Source organism: Agelaius tricolor, unplaced genomic scaffold (genome assembly GCF_023055355.1).
Source record: "Agelaius tricolor isolate 1412-34295 unplaced genomic scaffold, bAgeTri1.0.p SCAF_12, whole genome shotgun sequence".
Lineage (NCBI taxonomy): Eukaryota > Metazoa > Chordata > Aves > Passeriformes > Icteridae > Agelaius > Agelaius tricolor.
Window position 1 is genome coordinate 17,726,589 of NW_027269272.1, and position 14,728 is coordinate 17,741,316.

The following is a 14,728-nucleotide window of genomic DNA, read 5'->3' on the forward strand; positions in this document are numbered from 1 at the left end:
TCCCCAGACAAGGGAATCGTGCGCAATCACAATCATGCAGTTTCAGGCTGGACTGGCACTTTGTTGGGGAAGACACTCAAGGTGCACTTCATGCTTTATAAATGCTATGTCCCAGCAAAATATGGATTTTAGGATGGAAGCCAGGAGGCAATTTACAGTAAATCCTTGAACAGTCATTAAACTGATGTTTGTTTGCACCAAACACTTTGGTAGGGGTAAGTAGATGTCCAGATACTGAGCTGTGTAGTTAAACAGCATAAACAGAAAGGACAAAGAATGAATGATGGGGAAAATTAAGCTGTGTTAAAGCTTTAAGGTGAATCATGGGTATTTTTGGGTGTTGACCTGAAGTTGTTCTGAGTGTGAGCATGTCTTTGGGCCCTGGGCTGTGGAGGCAAACAGAGCTGCTTTTTGGAGGTGGCTGGCTGTTTTTTGAGCTGCTGACATGTTGAAGCCCAAAGGCTCTGCATCACATACCTGTAAAGGAAGAAGAATATAAACCTCCATTATGCCAAAGTCATTACAAAATGAGTTGAGAAAGATGAGCAGAGACTGTTGTTTAAGCCAAGGGAGCCAGAGCCCTGCCTACACTTGTTCTGTCCTCCATTTCTCCAGTGCTGGAGGAGGTCTGAAAGTAAAAGGGAGGACATGAGTGCTAGTAGAACACTGCTGGTAAGTAATGATGTGTACACTCTACTCAGACTAGCTCAGGGCAGTGGGCTGGCAGCAGCATCAGGAGTGTTTTCACACCTGTGGCCCTACGAGTACATTCTCCCTGAGTACAGTGGTGGGATGAAATGCTTAAGTAGGCATAACCCACTTTTTAGTGTGTCACAAGTCTCCTCCAGTGTTTGTTCTAAAGGCTATAAATGTACTGGTGCTACCAGCCAGAGGAGTTACATCTTTAGCTCCAGTGGCAGCAGCTAATGCTTTTAGTGCTGCGAGTCCTGGATTCATCCCTGAGGGATGGGAGCTGTTACATAAACAAGGCCTGTACAGTATTAAAACTTGCCCTGATTCAAGATCTGGGATTTGCTGTAATCAGACCTGACTGCAAAAGAAAAGCAGAGCCAAACCAAAGAGCCAGCCTCAGCTTCAAAGCCAAGGCCTGCAGACCAGGGTGAGGAGGCAACATCTGACAATTCGTTTTCTTAGAGGTGTCCAGGAGCTGCTTCCCTCCACTCCAAAACAACCATCATCAACAAACCTAAAGCAATGCTTGAAAAAAAATTATTTGAGCCATTGGAGCAGAAAATGGAGCATCTCCAGATTGATCAGGAAAACCAAGGTTTAGTTTGTGGGAGTGTTGGTCTTTGAACACCTGTCTCTCCTATTACATCTTCCCTGGAGGACCTGAGGACCTGCTTCTGCCTTTTGGGGAACTGGAGCAGGTACTGCCCAGGTGAATAAACTGAGCTGAACCCTGGATGAAAACAGACTTCTCAGGACATCTGAGCTTGAGGAGCATGGCTGCACTCAGTGCTCAGTGTTTGGGTTCATATCATTGCAATTAAGACCAGCCATAGAAAACCCTGTTACACACAGGACTAGGAAGCAGAGAATTTCTTATGTGCTGAAGGAGGTGTCTTCCTTTGACACAAATATGGACACTGGGAAGACCAGATCTTCCCCCTCTCCCAAAACCCCTTTCCTATGTACCTCATATGCAGAGGACATCATCTTCTTACCCTTCCCACTGGGGTGCTCAGTGCAGGGTGCTGGCACTTGCATTTTCAGCATGAGTTTCCTGAGTGTGTCCCTCCTGATGAGCATGCTGAAAGTTCTTATGCTTGCTAGTGGTTTTCTACTCTCTTGCTGATCAGAGCCCTTAGCCATGAAGTGCAGAACTCACAGATTAATTGGACAGCTCGAGTAGAAGTCCCATGACCAAATTTAGCCTGTAGCACTGCAAACAGTAACAAGCCCAGAAATAGGGAGGTCTGAAGAGACTGCATTATCAGCTTGTTCATGGTTCTTTATCCCTGTGCAGTGGCCAATCTTTTATTGTCCATCATGTCCAAGTCTCCCTCCCACACACAGCCTGTTCAGGATTTTGAGCTCCCAGAGCAGTCTGAAAATTTTCCCATCACACTGCAACTACTTCACATCACTCTTCTGGAAAGTAATAACTTTGCCTCAGCTGGGCCACATGAGCCACCAATACCTTTGGGCAGCCTGGCAGATTGAAACAACATATACCTGCCCTATGTGGGTAGGTATATGTTGCCAACAACTGGAGGGCAAAGAGACATTGCTATTCATTTTCCTTTGTATCTTGTATCTACTTTCACAGTTCCAGAGGAAAGAAAATTTTTGTAGCAAAAGCATCAACAAGATCGCTGAGAGTAGTAATTCTTAATCCATCATACTTGGGCTACAGAGTTAACATCCCATTGTGGAAACAGGGAGGGGGGCAGAAGTCAATGTGATACTTGTAGCAGGGCTGTCACAGACTGCTGTGGCTTGCTCAATCATTCCCCTCTTCAATCTTACTAGAAAATAAACAATTTGGGAACATCAGTGGGCTGGGTTTGTCACGTGAAAACCACAGTCCAATTTCCTGCAAACAATGACGTTAATAATCATCAATAACATTGCACAATAGGTCATTATTGTTACAGCAAGAATTTGGTACGATTGCTTTTAGTTCAAGTAAAGTTATGGTATCTAATGGGTTTGATCATGGCTTGCAATTGAAGAACTAGAGGCTCAATACCCCCTGCACATATTTAGTGCTGCTAGCATCAGAGTCTTCCTAAATATTCCTCTGCACTGGTCTGGAGAGGATCATGAGCACTGCCCTCCAAGTTGCCTGTAACAACACCTGGATAGACACAACTGTCCATAACACAACTGTCCATGCTGTGCCAGGCATCTCCCTGTCTGCTGGACGTGGGTACTTGTCCACAGGACTATGCACACACCAACCATACACCATTCCTGCCTACCCAGTTCCATCCAAACACACAGCATAGGGCTGATAACCTCCCTACATGGATGTGGTACCAAAACCTTTCCCCCATCCCAGTCACAGCTGCACAGAGGGGTTAGCACACTTGCAGTGCTAAAGACCCAGTGCCATGATCCAAACATTTCCTGGAATTTAGCATTTTCCATGCAGCTGCTCTGATTGTCAGGGCATGTGAGGCACAGGACATTGTGGGATGCTCAAGACCTAATCAACACCACAGGCATCCCTCACTTCACCGAATGGGCACTCTCTGAGCTCTCACTTTTTCATTACTGCAGTTTCATTGTGCTTACAGCTCTGCAAATGACTCATCCAGGCATTCAAGTTCATGTGCTTTCTGTTGGTTCAGTGCTGAACAATCTGTGTTGCTGATCAGAAACTGGTGAGAGTGAGGGCCAGCTCACACAGCACAGTGGAGAGCTATTATTTCCCCACCCTTTCCCCAGAAAAATTCTCAAGAGGGATATGATGTATTTGGAACTAGAGAAAACAGGAATCTTTCTCTTTTTTTTCTGACCTGTTTTAGCAGGAGTTCATTAATATCTTAATATACCTGTGCATTTGGCTTTCCTGGAAACAAACTGTACTTGCTTGATGTTTGTGCAAAGCTGTTGGTAGTGTGGGCGTTCACATTGTGATTATGTTTCAGGGGATGAGGCTCCTAAGCTGATCCAGGCAGAGATACCACTCCAGGCTACAGCAGTACCACCCATGGCCTTCCCATCAGTTCACGTGGGAGGATGAACCCTCCTAGCCAAGCTAACGGTGTTTTACTCTTGTTCTCAATAGCTTCTACAAATAGCCATGCTTTTGCAACAAATATCTCATGGTGTTATTTTTCTTTTTTCAGGTTTTGATCATCCTGCCCTCTTTCTGCAGCATTTATGCTTGTGAAAGCACAGAAGTAAAAGATGCAATGCTGTGCTGTATCACACAGATTAAATTTGTTTGTAATTCATCCTTCAGGTCAGGAGGAGAAAGCACTGAAAAAGTATCTTATTTCATATGCTACTTTCTTTGGGTTTTGGGAGAGTGGGATACAAATAAAACCCTTCCAACACAATTAGCAGCAACTTATTCAGAACTGGTTTTTCTTACAGGGAAAAGCAAGAAGGTTTCAAAGTTGTCGCAATGTCTGAAGTGTAATCCAGTGCAGAAAGCCAGTTCAAGGCAGTTCATACCTGGACTGATTGTTTGATTTTTCTTCTATAAATGTGATAATTCAAAGGACAAGATCAATTCAAGGGCAAAGCACTGCCCAGGGACCAGAAGCTGGTGCAGACCTACACGGGTAGCAAGTTTTGTGATTCCTACGCCTCACACCACACCCACGGCTAATGAGTAATCGATAGGAGTCAGCAGCTTGGGTCAGGCTGGAGCCTGCCTGCTCTCACTGGCACAGCAGACTGTGCTGGATGGCTGGTTATTTGATGAAATTAGTGGAAAGCACAAACAGTGCTGTGATAAAAAAGCTGAAGATGTGTCTGGATGAGCATTAAGGGGCTGGGATGCATTCTAACTATACCACTCTGGCTTTGGGAGTTACGTCCTTTCAGCTGGACCCCTGATTCATTTCCCATAGTCTGCAGATGTGCAGCAGTGGCTTTGGTTAGCCTGAGGCACACAAGGAAAAACTCCTCTAACCCCTCTCCAAAAGCAGCCCAGGATTGTCCCCAAGCCAGGGCATGGAAAAGGGAAACAGCCACATCAGAATGCTATGTTCAGTTCAGTTTGCTTTTCTGAAACAGTTTTTGGGTTGGCCAAGCAGCCATGGCTGGGGCCATACATAGGCTGTGGCAGGAGGAACTGGTTTAAACAGCACAAACCCCAGAGCTGGTGGCCAGAGCATGACGCAGCACGACCTTCCCACTGGCTCCCAGGGACACGGTCACAGTCTGCTGCCAGGGCAAAGCACCCTCTGTCCACTCCTCATCTGCCTCTGTGAAAACAAAGCTGTGGGTCCACTGAGGTGAAAGTGTCACTGCTTCCAGCTGCATGGAAAGAGCAGAGCCAGGCACAGCCCAAGGTCACTTGGCTGGCTGGTATTGGGATGTGGGTTTCTTTTGGCTGGCTGCTTACGTGGCTGTGCAGAGCCCACTGAATGGGCACCATCAGGATGTACCGTGGAAAAGCAGTGTGTGGATGCAGCAGTGACAGCCCTGTGTAAAAGTGCAAAGTGCTGCCTCCTGCTGCTCTCTCTGCCAGCACCCACAACACTGCAGCTCCTCTGAGCAGCTCCTGGTTCATGCAAATTAGATGTGGACAGACACCACCTCTTTCACCTTCCAGCAGATTATGAGCTTGCCACTAGGCATGCCTTCACTCCCATTACCCCAAATCCTCCCCATTTCCTATTTGTTGTCATGTGACCCTGCCAGCAAAGGGTCTTGGGGAGTGACATCCAACACTTTCCTCTGTTGCTCTCTCCTCTCCCAGGACACGGTTCACAGGTGCCATCAGGTCTCTCACCACCTGTTCTTATCCTCTGCTTGTTGATGACAGCTTAGCTGGTCATTACATATGGGGAAGAAGGTACTGCAGGGTCTGCCACTACTGCTGGAGTCAAGATCTCTGTTTCATCATGTCCTAAAACCCTGGGGCTTTTCCATAGTGGAAACACAGCCAGCTTGTATTTGCCTCCATGCTCTCAGTGTCCCTCTGAGATGCATGGGAAGGATGAGGCAGCCTGAGCAAGCACACAGCAAACAGCCTGTAGGGAGAGGGCCACCCTGTCCCATTGGAAACAGCATAAACAGCATGAACAAAAAAGGCTTCAAAAAAAGAAGAAAAATAATTAAAAACGCTGGGAGCCCCTGGCGGTGCCTGGAATCCCACATGGTGGAGAAAAGGCTGTCTGGGATGCCAATTTTGGAGCTCGCCAGTGTGATCAGCCAGTTTTAGAAGCAAATGAGGACAGCCAAGGTCAGAGAGCATTGGGCCTCTGGGATTGTCACTGTGCAGCTAAAAACTGGGAAAAAGGGGAAGCTGCAGGTCAAACACAGCTCTGTCCTTGCTGCTGCAGCTGGGGCTGGGCTCCCCCAGGTCTCAGGGTGGCCAAGCCCCAGACTGGCCTGGCTGCACACAGGGATAATGAGGGCAAGAAGCTGGGGCTTTTGGAGACTCCTGCCTGGGTTGCAGGGGAAGGCAGGCAGTTCTGTGTTCAGAAAGCAAGGTGATGGGAACTCCAGGGAGCAGTGAGTAACTGCCAGGGCTTGGGAGACTTGCTCTGTTCTGCTACTGGGGGAGAAAGCAGAAGAGGCAGTTGTGTCCTGCTTTCCCCTCGCAGGGGAACAAGGTTTCCTGGGGGTTCCTCAGACAACCGCCCTGAGTACACCTTGTTTTGCTCAGCTAATTGCTTTTGCTTCCTTGGGAAGTGCTGCACTGCTGTCACAGTCCCCAGGCTCCTCAGGAGCCCCATGCTTCCCTCTGTGCATTGCTAACCCCAGCCCCTACAGGAGTTGTGTGGGACTGGCACGGTGAGGGGTGGATGAGTTTATGTGTCCTGGTGGACTCATGGCCCCTGAGCTGTGGATTAGAGCCCCAGTGCAAGGAGGCTGGGTCTCAGTCTGGGTGGCCATGGCACTCGTTCAAACCTCCTCTCATTGCTTCAACTCGTGGGACCATGGGGATGGCCATTGTGGGACACCAAACAATTTGGGACAAAGCCTAGGCAGCAGCCTGGGTTAGCCATGGTGGAGCCTGCAGTGAAGATACCCCAAAAGGAAATACTGGCCAGTCTGAAACTTAGAGGCTGTTGAGGCTGCAGAAATGCCTGGAAAGGAAGGCATATGTCTGGTGTAGGTTTGTTTTGCCACACAGAGCCATGTCATGTGCCTGTCCCATGCGCTGCAGGCGGGGACAATCCCCCAGCTGTTCTGAGCTACAAATAGGAAAAGCCCCCTGTGTAATCATGGCTTAGGTCAACTGGAAATAAAGCACTCCAGCTGCTGTGTGCTGCTCTCCATCACAACTTGAGAGGACAGGAACCCTCCCAGCAGGGATGAGAACAGTGCTTGAGGAGTGGGAAGCAGCTCAAGGGCCTGCAGCCTGGTTAATTCAAAGCACAGCCCCACAACCCCACAACACTTAGAATAACAAACAGCCTAATACTGACAACCAGAAAATAGCCCAGCCTCCAGACTCCCCCTGCCCTCTCCTCAGGATTGGGAGTGCAGCACATAGGAGCTGAGGGATGTAAAGCCCTTGAAGCATCAGGACCACCTCCTCCAGAATGCAATTACAGGGTGAGAGCAGGGAGACAGTGGTGAATTCTTGGGGTGGTCAGCAGCTTGTTATGTGACCACAACTGTACCACATCTCCAAATTGTGGCTCAGTTCCTCCTCCTAAGAAATGTGTGACTGCTGGAAACCACGAGATAGAGGCAAAAGAGAATCACTGTATGAAAAGCAGAACAAGGTCTCATAGCACTGCTGGGCAGAAGATCCTCCCCATGAGGGAGCAGCCTCTGGCTTCTTCTTAAAGACAAAAGATTGAACAGTTTGAACTAAAGAAACATACACTATTCAGACCCAGCTCCTTGTTGAAGTGAGGCACACGTACTATCAATCACCAGCTGCTTCTGACTTGAAAATACAGCAGCTCCTCATGTGGGTGGGAAAAATGAGCTCCAGCATTGTACAGCTTTTGTGAATCCTACTGCTGCCTCCTCTGTCTTTAAAAGAGCCAGGGTCTGCACTCTGCAGTGCACTTGCTGTGGCTACAGTCTGGTCTAAATTAAGTTCAAATCTCAGTGTTCATTTGTCACCTTTCTGTTTCCTCAATGTGTTTGCAGTGATGCACAGAGATGGTGTGAAACAGATTTTACTGAAGGCATTTATCAGATCAGTCAGATAGCACCCTGATGTCCTGGTTGCAGGCAGAGATAGGATTTAGATCAAGTTTCTGGCTGAACACCTGTGTCACCTGTAGGTAAGAGTAGGCCTGGGTAATGTCTCTGCAGAATCCCTGCACCATCCAGCTGTGGGGGGAAGAGCTGGGCCCTGCCTGTTCACTTAGAGCTCTGGTCTCTCTTCTTGCATCAGCACGGGTAAGTTACTGCAGTCATGGTAACCTGGGCTTGCCTTTGCCCTGTTTTGCACTTATGTCATTGTAAACACCCTTTCAAAGTCCAAGCCAGGTTTTTACAGATGCTCGTACCCAAGAGGTTGTGACTCCCTGAACTGCAGGGGTCAGAGCTGTTGTTATCTCTAAGGACCAGGGATCAAAGCTGAGTATTAGGATCCTGCTAAGTGTGTTTATTCCCATATATAGTATTGGCACTGCAGTCTGTGTCTGGAGTCCCTCCTTGGAAGTGGAGGCCCTCCAGTGGGGACAGACAGCCCCAGAGGCAATCCAGACTGGCTCTGACAGCATTCATCAAGTCTGGCTGGGTCAGGAGCTGTCTGAATTCTGAGGAGGGGGCGTATTCCTACCTGGTGGGGATCATAATTTCATTTCATCTCAGGTTTGTGACAAGAAACAGTTTAGATAACTATAAGGCAGCAGGTGTCAAAGCTTGTGATTGGTGGTATCACCAGTGCTTCAGATTGTGGTTGATTGAAAAAGGGTGAAAATAAGTAGAAATAACACATCTGTTTAGGGCACCCAAGCCAGCACTGAAACGAGAGAGCTGCAGACAAGTGGAGACTGGGAAGCTGTTCTCAGAGAAAAAACATCCCAGCTGCCTGTGCTTAATACTCCCACTGATGTGACAGAAAAGTGATGGGAGCACTGAGATGAATTCTTCCATGTATCTTAGGTACAGACTTTCCTCACATGGCTGAGCACATTGTGTTACAGCATTATTAATTGCTTTGACTTGGAAGAAACAGAAAAAATAATCTTTACTCTATGATACTTTATCTTTTCCAGTTTATTACCTTTTCCTTTGTATCTACTACAGCTGGAACAACCATATCTACACTACTAGGAAAAAGGTCATTAATCAGCAACTTCCTTCAACTTTTCTGCAACCATATGCATGTTGCACTTTGAAATATATCCCTGACAAATTAAAAGAAGTGTTGGAATGAGTCCATGGGAAACATAAGTTCAGTAACCAGATCTGTAGTATACAACATCTGTCAAGATAACGTGATCTCTCAGCAGCTTTGATGTGGTGGAAGGGGGCCACTGAGTTCCCCTGAGAAAAGTTTGCCTTCATTCTCTCTATTAATTAGATCTGTAGGCAGCCTCAGCACAAAGATTTTCTGAACCAAAACCCTGGGTGCATGAACAACTGAATGGATTCTTGAAAAGGCACAGCTACTGAACATCACTCAGTTCCCAGACTTCCCTAGAAATGTGATAAATGTGCCTCTCTTGTGGAGCTCCAGGCTGGCAGGGAGAGAAGGGTTAAAGGAAATGTGCCCTCTCCTCTGAACAGGGCCTTGCAGAAAAGGCAGCGATCAGAGCACAGATAGTTGTGCCTTGATCAAAGCTCCCCCTCACTTCTGGCAGACCAGGCAGTGGGAAGCAGAGCTGTCTCCTTCCTGAAATGATGCATCTGGGGCCAGCAGCAGGGAGAAGGCAGAGGGATGGACTCCTCCTCACTCAGCCTCTTCTGGGGCAGCTTTGAAGGGAATGCTGCAAGAGCCCTTTTTGTCCTCTGGACAAGTTGAGGGATGAGGAATGCACAGGGGAGGAGCAGCCCCACCTCAGAGCAAGGGAGCAGGAACAGAGCAACAATTCTGGCTGGTGCCTGCTCTGTGTTGGTGACATAAGGCCCCAGGTGGGAGGAAGTGGAGGAATGGGCTGGAGTCAGATAAATTGCTCTGAAAATGAGGGCCTGGGTCAGACAGTGGCCAGCCAACCTTCTCCTGGATATTTATCCTGGCTATTTAGAAACAGGGAGATGCCTCCTTGCCCCTGGCAGCCCTGACTTGGCATCATGGGCTCCCTTTTCGTGATGCAGGTGACACTAGGTCTTGTCCCTGTACTGCTGTGCAATATGGCATTTCTCTGCCCATCTCCACAGTCTCAAGGTTGTGGTTACCCAGCCCCACACCTTTTTCTCTTTGGCTCAGCCCACAGATCTCTTCCTAGGAGAGATTATTGAAGTGCAAGCCTGTCTGGGCTACCCTGCTATACCTCCTTGGGGAGGGCTCTTCCCAACTTCTCTTGCTACACATATCCACACATGTCAGAGCTGGAAATGGGTTAGCTGGGAAAACAGGAGGCAGCTCTGCTACCTCCCACCACTGAACTGGGAAAAAGAATCTGCTCAGAGGCTGCCACCCCATTTCACATGGCTCAGTGCAGAGACAAACAGGAGCACAAAGCAGGGGGTAAACCCTGGACTAAGGTAGGGTTTGAAGGCCAGAGACTCCAGGGAAGGAGGTGTTGCTGGTGCAGCAGCAGTGCAAAACATTATATGTGAATAAGGAATTGGAATTCAGAAAGTGCAGGGGAACTGTGCAGACTGAGGAGCCTTGCTCCAGGGTGTTCGTGCTCAGGCAGTCCCATGTGACTGGGAGTGCCTGTCCCTGTGACTGCTGCAGCACTGTCCCCCACGGGAAATGTGCTTTGCTCTTCAGGCTTAAGCAGTTTCTGGGGTCACACAGGGTGGCTGCCTCCAGGGACTGCTGTCCCTGTGGCTGGAGCACATGCCAAGCTCAGATGGCCGCTGACTCATTTTCCACCCCTGGACAGGGTGTCCACACTGAGCTCACTGAGGAGCCTGTGCCTGCCATGGCCAAAGCCTCCTCAGTCTCTGACAGTGACCAGAGGGATGAATCAGCAGAGGATGGGGCCAGAGCATGAGCAGTGATAGTAGAAGGGCAGCACACAGGTGCTCCTGCATCTGCACCATGGTTACCTGGGCAAGACTATGTTTGTTAGTTGGACATGAGCATCACCATGTCTCATCACTCTGGGGCTGGTGTTTCTCCTCAGGAGAGCTGCTGGTGAGGGATAATGGAAGCAGTGTCCTGAAGGATCAATCACATCACACAGAATTCATCCATGAGCTACCTAAGAACTCTGGAAGGAGCTATTGCTTGCTGAGGCTGAGTGAAGAAAGAAAAAAACATTGTAAGCCTGAGAAACTGGAGCAAGGCTTGAAATGGAAACTCAGCTAAAATATCCAAGGCAGTATATCCTACTGCTCAGCCTGTGTCTATGAGGGCAGAGCCTGGGACCAGGAAAAGTCCCAAGAAGAAGTAAATTAGAGAGAAGTTCACCCTGGGACCTTGCTGTGCTTTCCCTCTCATTTCAGGTTCCTGAGGTCCAGGCAGGGCTGGTCAGTGGCAGACACACTGTGACATTGATATCCCTTCTCTAAGTAAACAGAGGGGCACTTCTGCTGTCCCCTGTCCCTCCAGGGTGACCTGTGCTACCTGTGAGGAACCTGCTCAGCTTAACATACCTGTGTGGTATCCAGAGACAGGGATGAACATCCACCAGCAGCATCCCTGTGCTGCAAATGCTTTGCTCCTTGCAAATGGACCCCTCCAGCCCCATCTCCATATTCTGGCAGCTGGGGAAGGGCTGATGCAGCTCCTGTCTCATTGCAGGTCCCAGCTGGTACAGCAGCAGCTCAGTACAGGGAGTTGTGGTAGCCCAGAGCTGAGGCAGCAGTAATGCATTCTCCCTGTTAGCAGGTGAGGGATGCTGGGCACATGTGGTGGAAAGGAATACCAGGGAGTTCTGCAAGCACTATCCCAGAGGAGCTGGAAACACAGGGTGGCCTCATGTCTGGTTCACCTTCTCAAGTCTGTCAACCCAGGAGCCAAGAGTGGACGAGGCCCAGCAGTTCATCTGGCAGGAGCCCTCTGCTGAGAAGCACAGGAGAAGCCCAAATGAGCAAAGAGTAGATGAATAGCCTGTGAGTCAGTATCCCTGCTGTCCCTGCTTGGCCAGAGCCCAGGGCGTGGGAGGGAGGGAGGCAGAAGGGTTGGGGTGTAGAATCTGTCTGGCTTTCATGCTTACTGACTTACTTGTGGGCTGCAGTTTTATTTTTCCCTGCAGAATTTGGTTCAGTGCTCAGGTAAATCTTGTGTCAGGCACAGAGTCATTCAGATATACAAGAGGACTGGACAATGTCCTTGTCCTGGTCATTGCCTACCCCTTGTCCCAGGGGCAGGAGCTCCTCCAAGGGTGCTTGGGGCAGGCAGACCCCTCTTTAGACCTGCCAAGTGAGCGTCAGCTGTCCTGGGTAAGTCCAGGACACTGCCCTGCGTGCCCAGGGTTCTGTGTGCCAGGGTTCATGGCCTGCCCCTGTCACCTCTGCCAGTGTGTGGGAATAGCCCCAACCCAACCAGGCTCCCTGCCAGCATGCAGTGGGCCAAGAAGAGATGAGTTTAGGCACTAATTGCATCTCTGACCTGGAGCTGAAATGACAGAAGCCTCACAGCTCTGCTGAAGGCACAGAAGGATGCTCTAAGGGCATCAGAGCTGCTGGCCACCAGGCAGGACATGTGAGGGGAAATGAGCCTCGTGTTAGGTACATGGTTCTTCCATGCAGATTTCCTGTGATCCTCCTCATTGCAAGTCTCACCACTCTGGGGACCCCCTGATTCTACTCAGCCCCTGTGGGGCCCCAAAGCTGTCTAAGATAGAACCAGACCCAGAGCTACCTGCCAAGGCTTGGAGATGCTTCATGGGCCATTGTGTCTGCAGAGGGAAAAGTCAAGAAAGAACCAAATGCTCAGAGAGAATAAATGAAAAGGGAAAAGGGTATAAAATACAGGAACAGAGACCAGAAAGATGTCCCAGAAAGCAGAGCATCCCCACCAGGCTCATCATTCCCAGAGTTTGTGTATGCTGCCCTGTCCAGGGTGTGTGCTCTGTACTGGGATATCCAAGGATGAGGCAGCAAGGAAAAGTCCCATAGTCTCTGTGTCTTCCCACCACCCTGCCCAGCCACTGTGGGATACTGGGATTGACAGACCTCCAGTCAAACCCAGTTCCATCTCATTTCAATTTTCATGAGGTAAATTCAGTTTTAAAAGCTCCCCTATTACATTGCTTTCAGAAAATGTTTGGCCTTGGTGCTGCTGGCCTGCAAGCTACGGGTGAGACCAAAGGAAAATGTGTCTGCAAAGCCTGAGGAATATTTATCAAGCTGATTTTGAGTTTAGTTCATTAGCAATTACCTTGATTTGTCTTCCCCTGTTCTTGCCAATTTACCAGGGCAACGTCTTGGAAAGTCGCCTCATTTGGAGAGAACAGGATGTAATTAGCCAGATAATCTGCTGATTCCCCTGTCAACCTCTCTGTGCCCGGTCCCAACACACGCAGTGGCTGTGCAGGCTGGATCAGACCTGATTTCTGGTGCTGTTTATGCACTTAGTGCCACACAGGCAGGAATTAAGATGCTGTCCTGCCCTCAGGCAATGACAAATCCACCTCTTGGATCACTCCTCAGGCTGTAACCCCTGGACTGAAACCATCTGGGAGCTTTTGTTCTGGGGTTAGTTCCTCTGCCAGGACAACAGAATTCCCAAGGGTATGGAGATACCTATTTTTGAAAAGGATGAGGATTATTTACTTCCCATGGGCAGCTCATTTCTATTTTCTTGCTGTGTTCATCCTTGCTGCTTTTTTCCAGACCACTAGCTAAGGTCAAGAGACTCCACCGCAAGTTGCGGCACAGCAAGGGCTCAGTCACAAGTCACCGGGCACAGATGGCACCACCTAAGTGATGCCTGAACATTTTAACTGCTCAGGGAAATTTCAGGAAATACCCAATGCTGCAGAGTCCTTGAGGAGACAGAGGAGACTTTGTTTTCTACATCAGTCCTGAGCCTGCAATTCAGTTGGTGGGGAGGAATACCGCATGTTGCCTGTTACAGCTTTCTTCCCTTTACTGAAGACCTCTCAGCAGTGCCACGGGGGCTGTACAGCACTGCCCATGATATTGGGGCAGTTTTGAGAGCAGTTATTGCTCTAGGTCTGTGGTTAAGTGGTGCCTCCCTTAATTTCCTTCCTTCTGGCCATACCGTGTGCCTTGGGCTGATAAGCACGTGCCACCTTCCGCCCTTGGGAGAGGCCCTGCCACAGAGGTGGGGCTGCAAATGCCCCACCTTCAGACCACAATTGAATTTGAGACTCTTTGAGTCTTTGGCTTGTCACCCAGTAGCAGATGACAGCAGCAAGGACCAGAGCAGGGTGTGACAGTGGGTCAATTTGTGGGGGCAGCAAGAGAGGCTGGTAAGGTGACAGAGCAGGGGCTGTGACTGCCTGTCCCATGTGGAGAGGGGCAGAAATGTGACAACGGGGCAAGGCAGCGAGCACCAGGTCCTGCAGCAGCCAGCACTGGAAAGGGCTGTCCTGCTGCCAGGCTCAGGGCTCTCCATAGCCCTTCTGCTGCCATCCAGTTAGGAGCTCCCTAGGGAGGTCTTTCAGCCTGTTTTCCTGGTTTTGAATGCGGGGTTACCACACAGCTTTTCCTCGGTGACAAATGAGCAGGTGACGGTGCTGCGTGAACTGTGCCAGGCAACTCCTGCAGCCCTGGGAGCGGCGGCAGGGAAAGGCAGCAGAAGGCCCAGCTGAGGGCAGGTTTTCTGTGCTGAGGGCTGTACATGGCCCATCCCCTTCTGAGGACCAGGATAGTACTGAAGCACAATCAGAGCTGTGCTAGATGGAGCCTGGCCTGAGGCAGGAATGGCTGGAGGGGATTTGGATCCCTGTGTCCGAGCAGGGGGACAGCCAGACACCAGCACTGCAGCATCCCAGCTGCTTCACCGAGCTGAGGGGAAGAAAAATGCCACCCTCACCCTCAGAAACCACGTTTCTTTTCATCCCACCCACTGTGG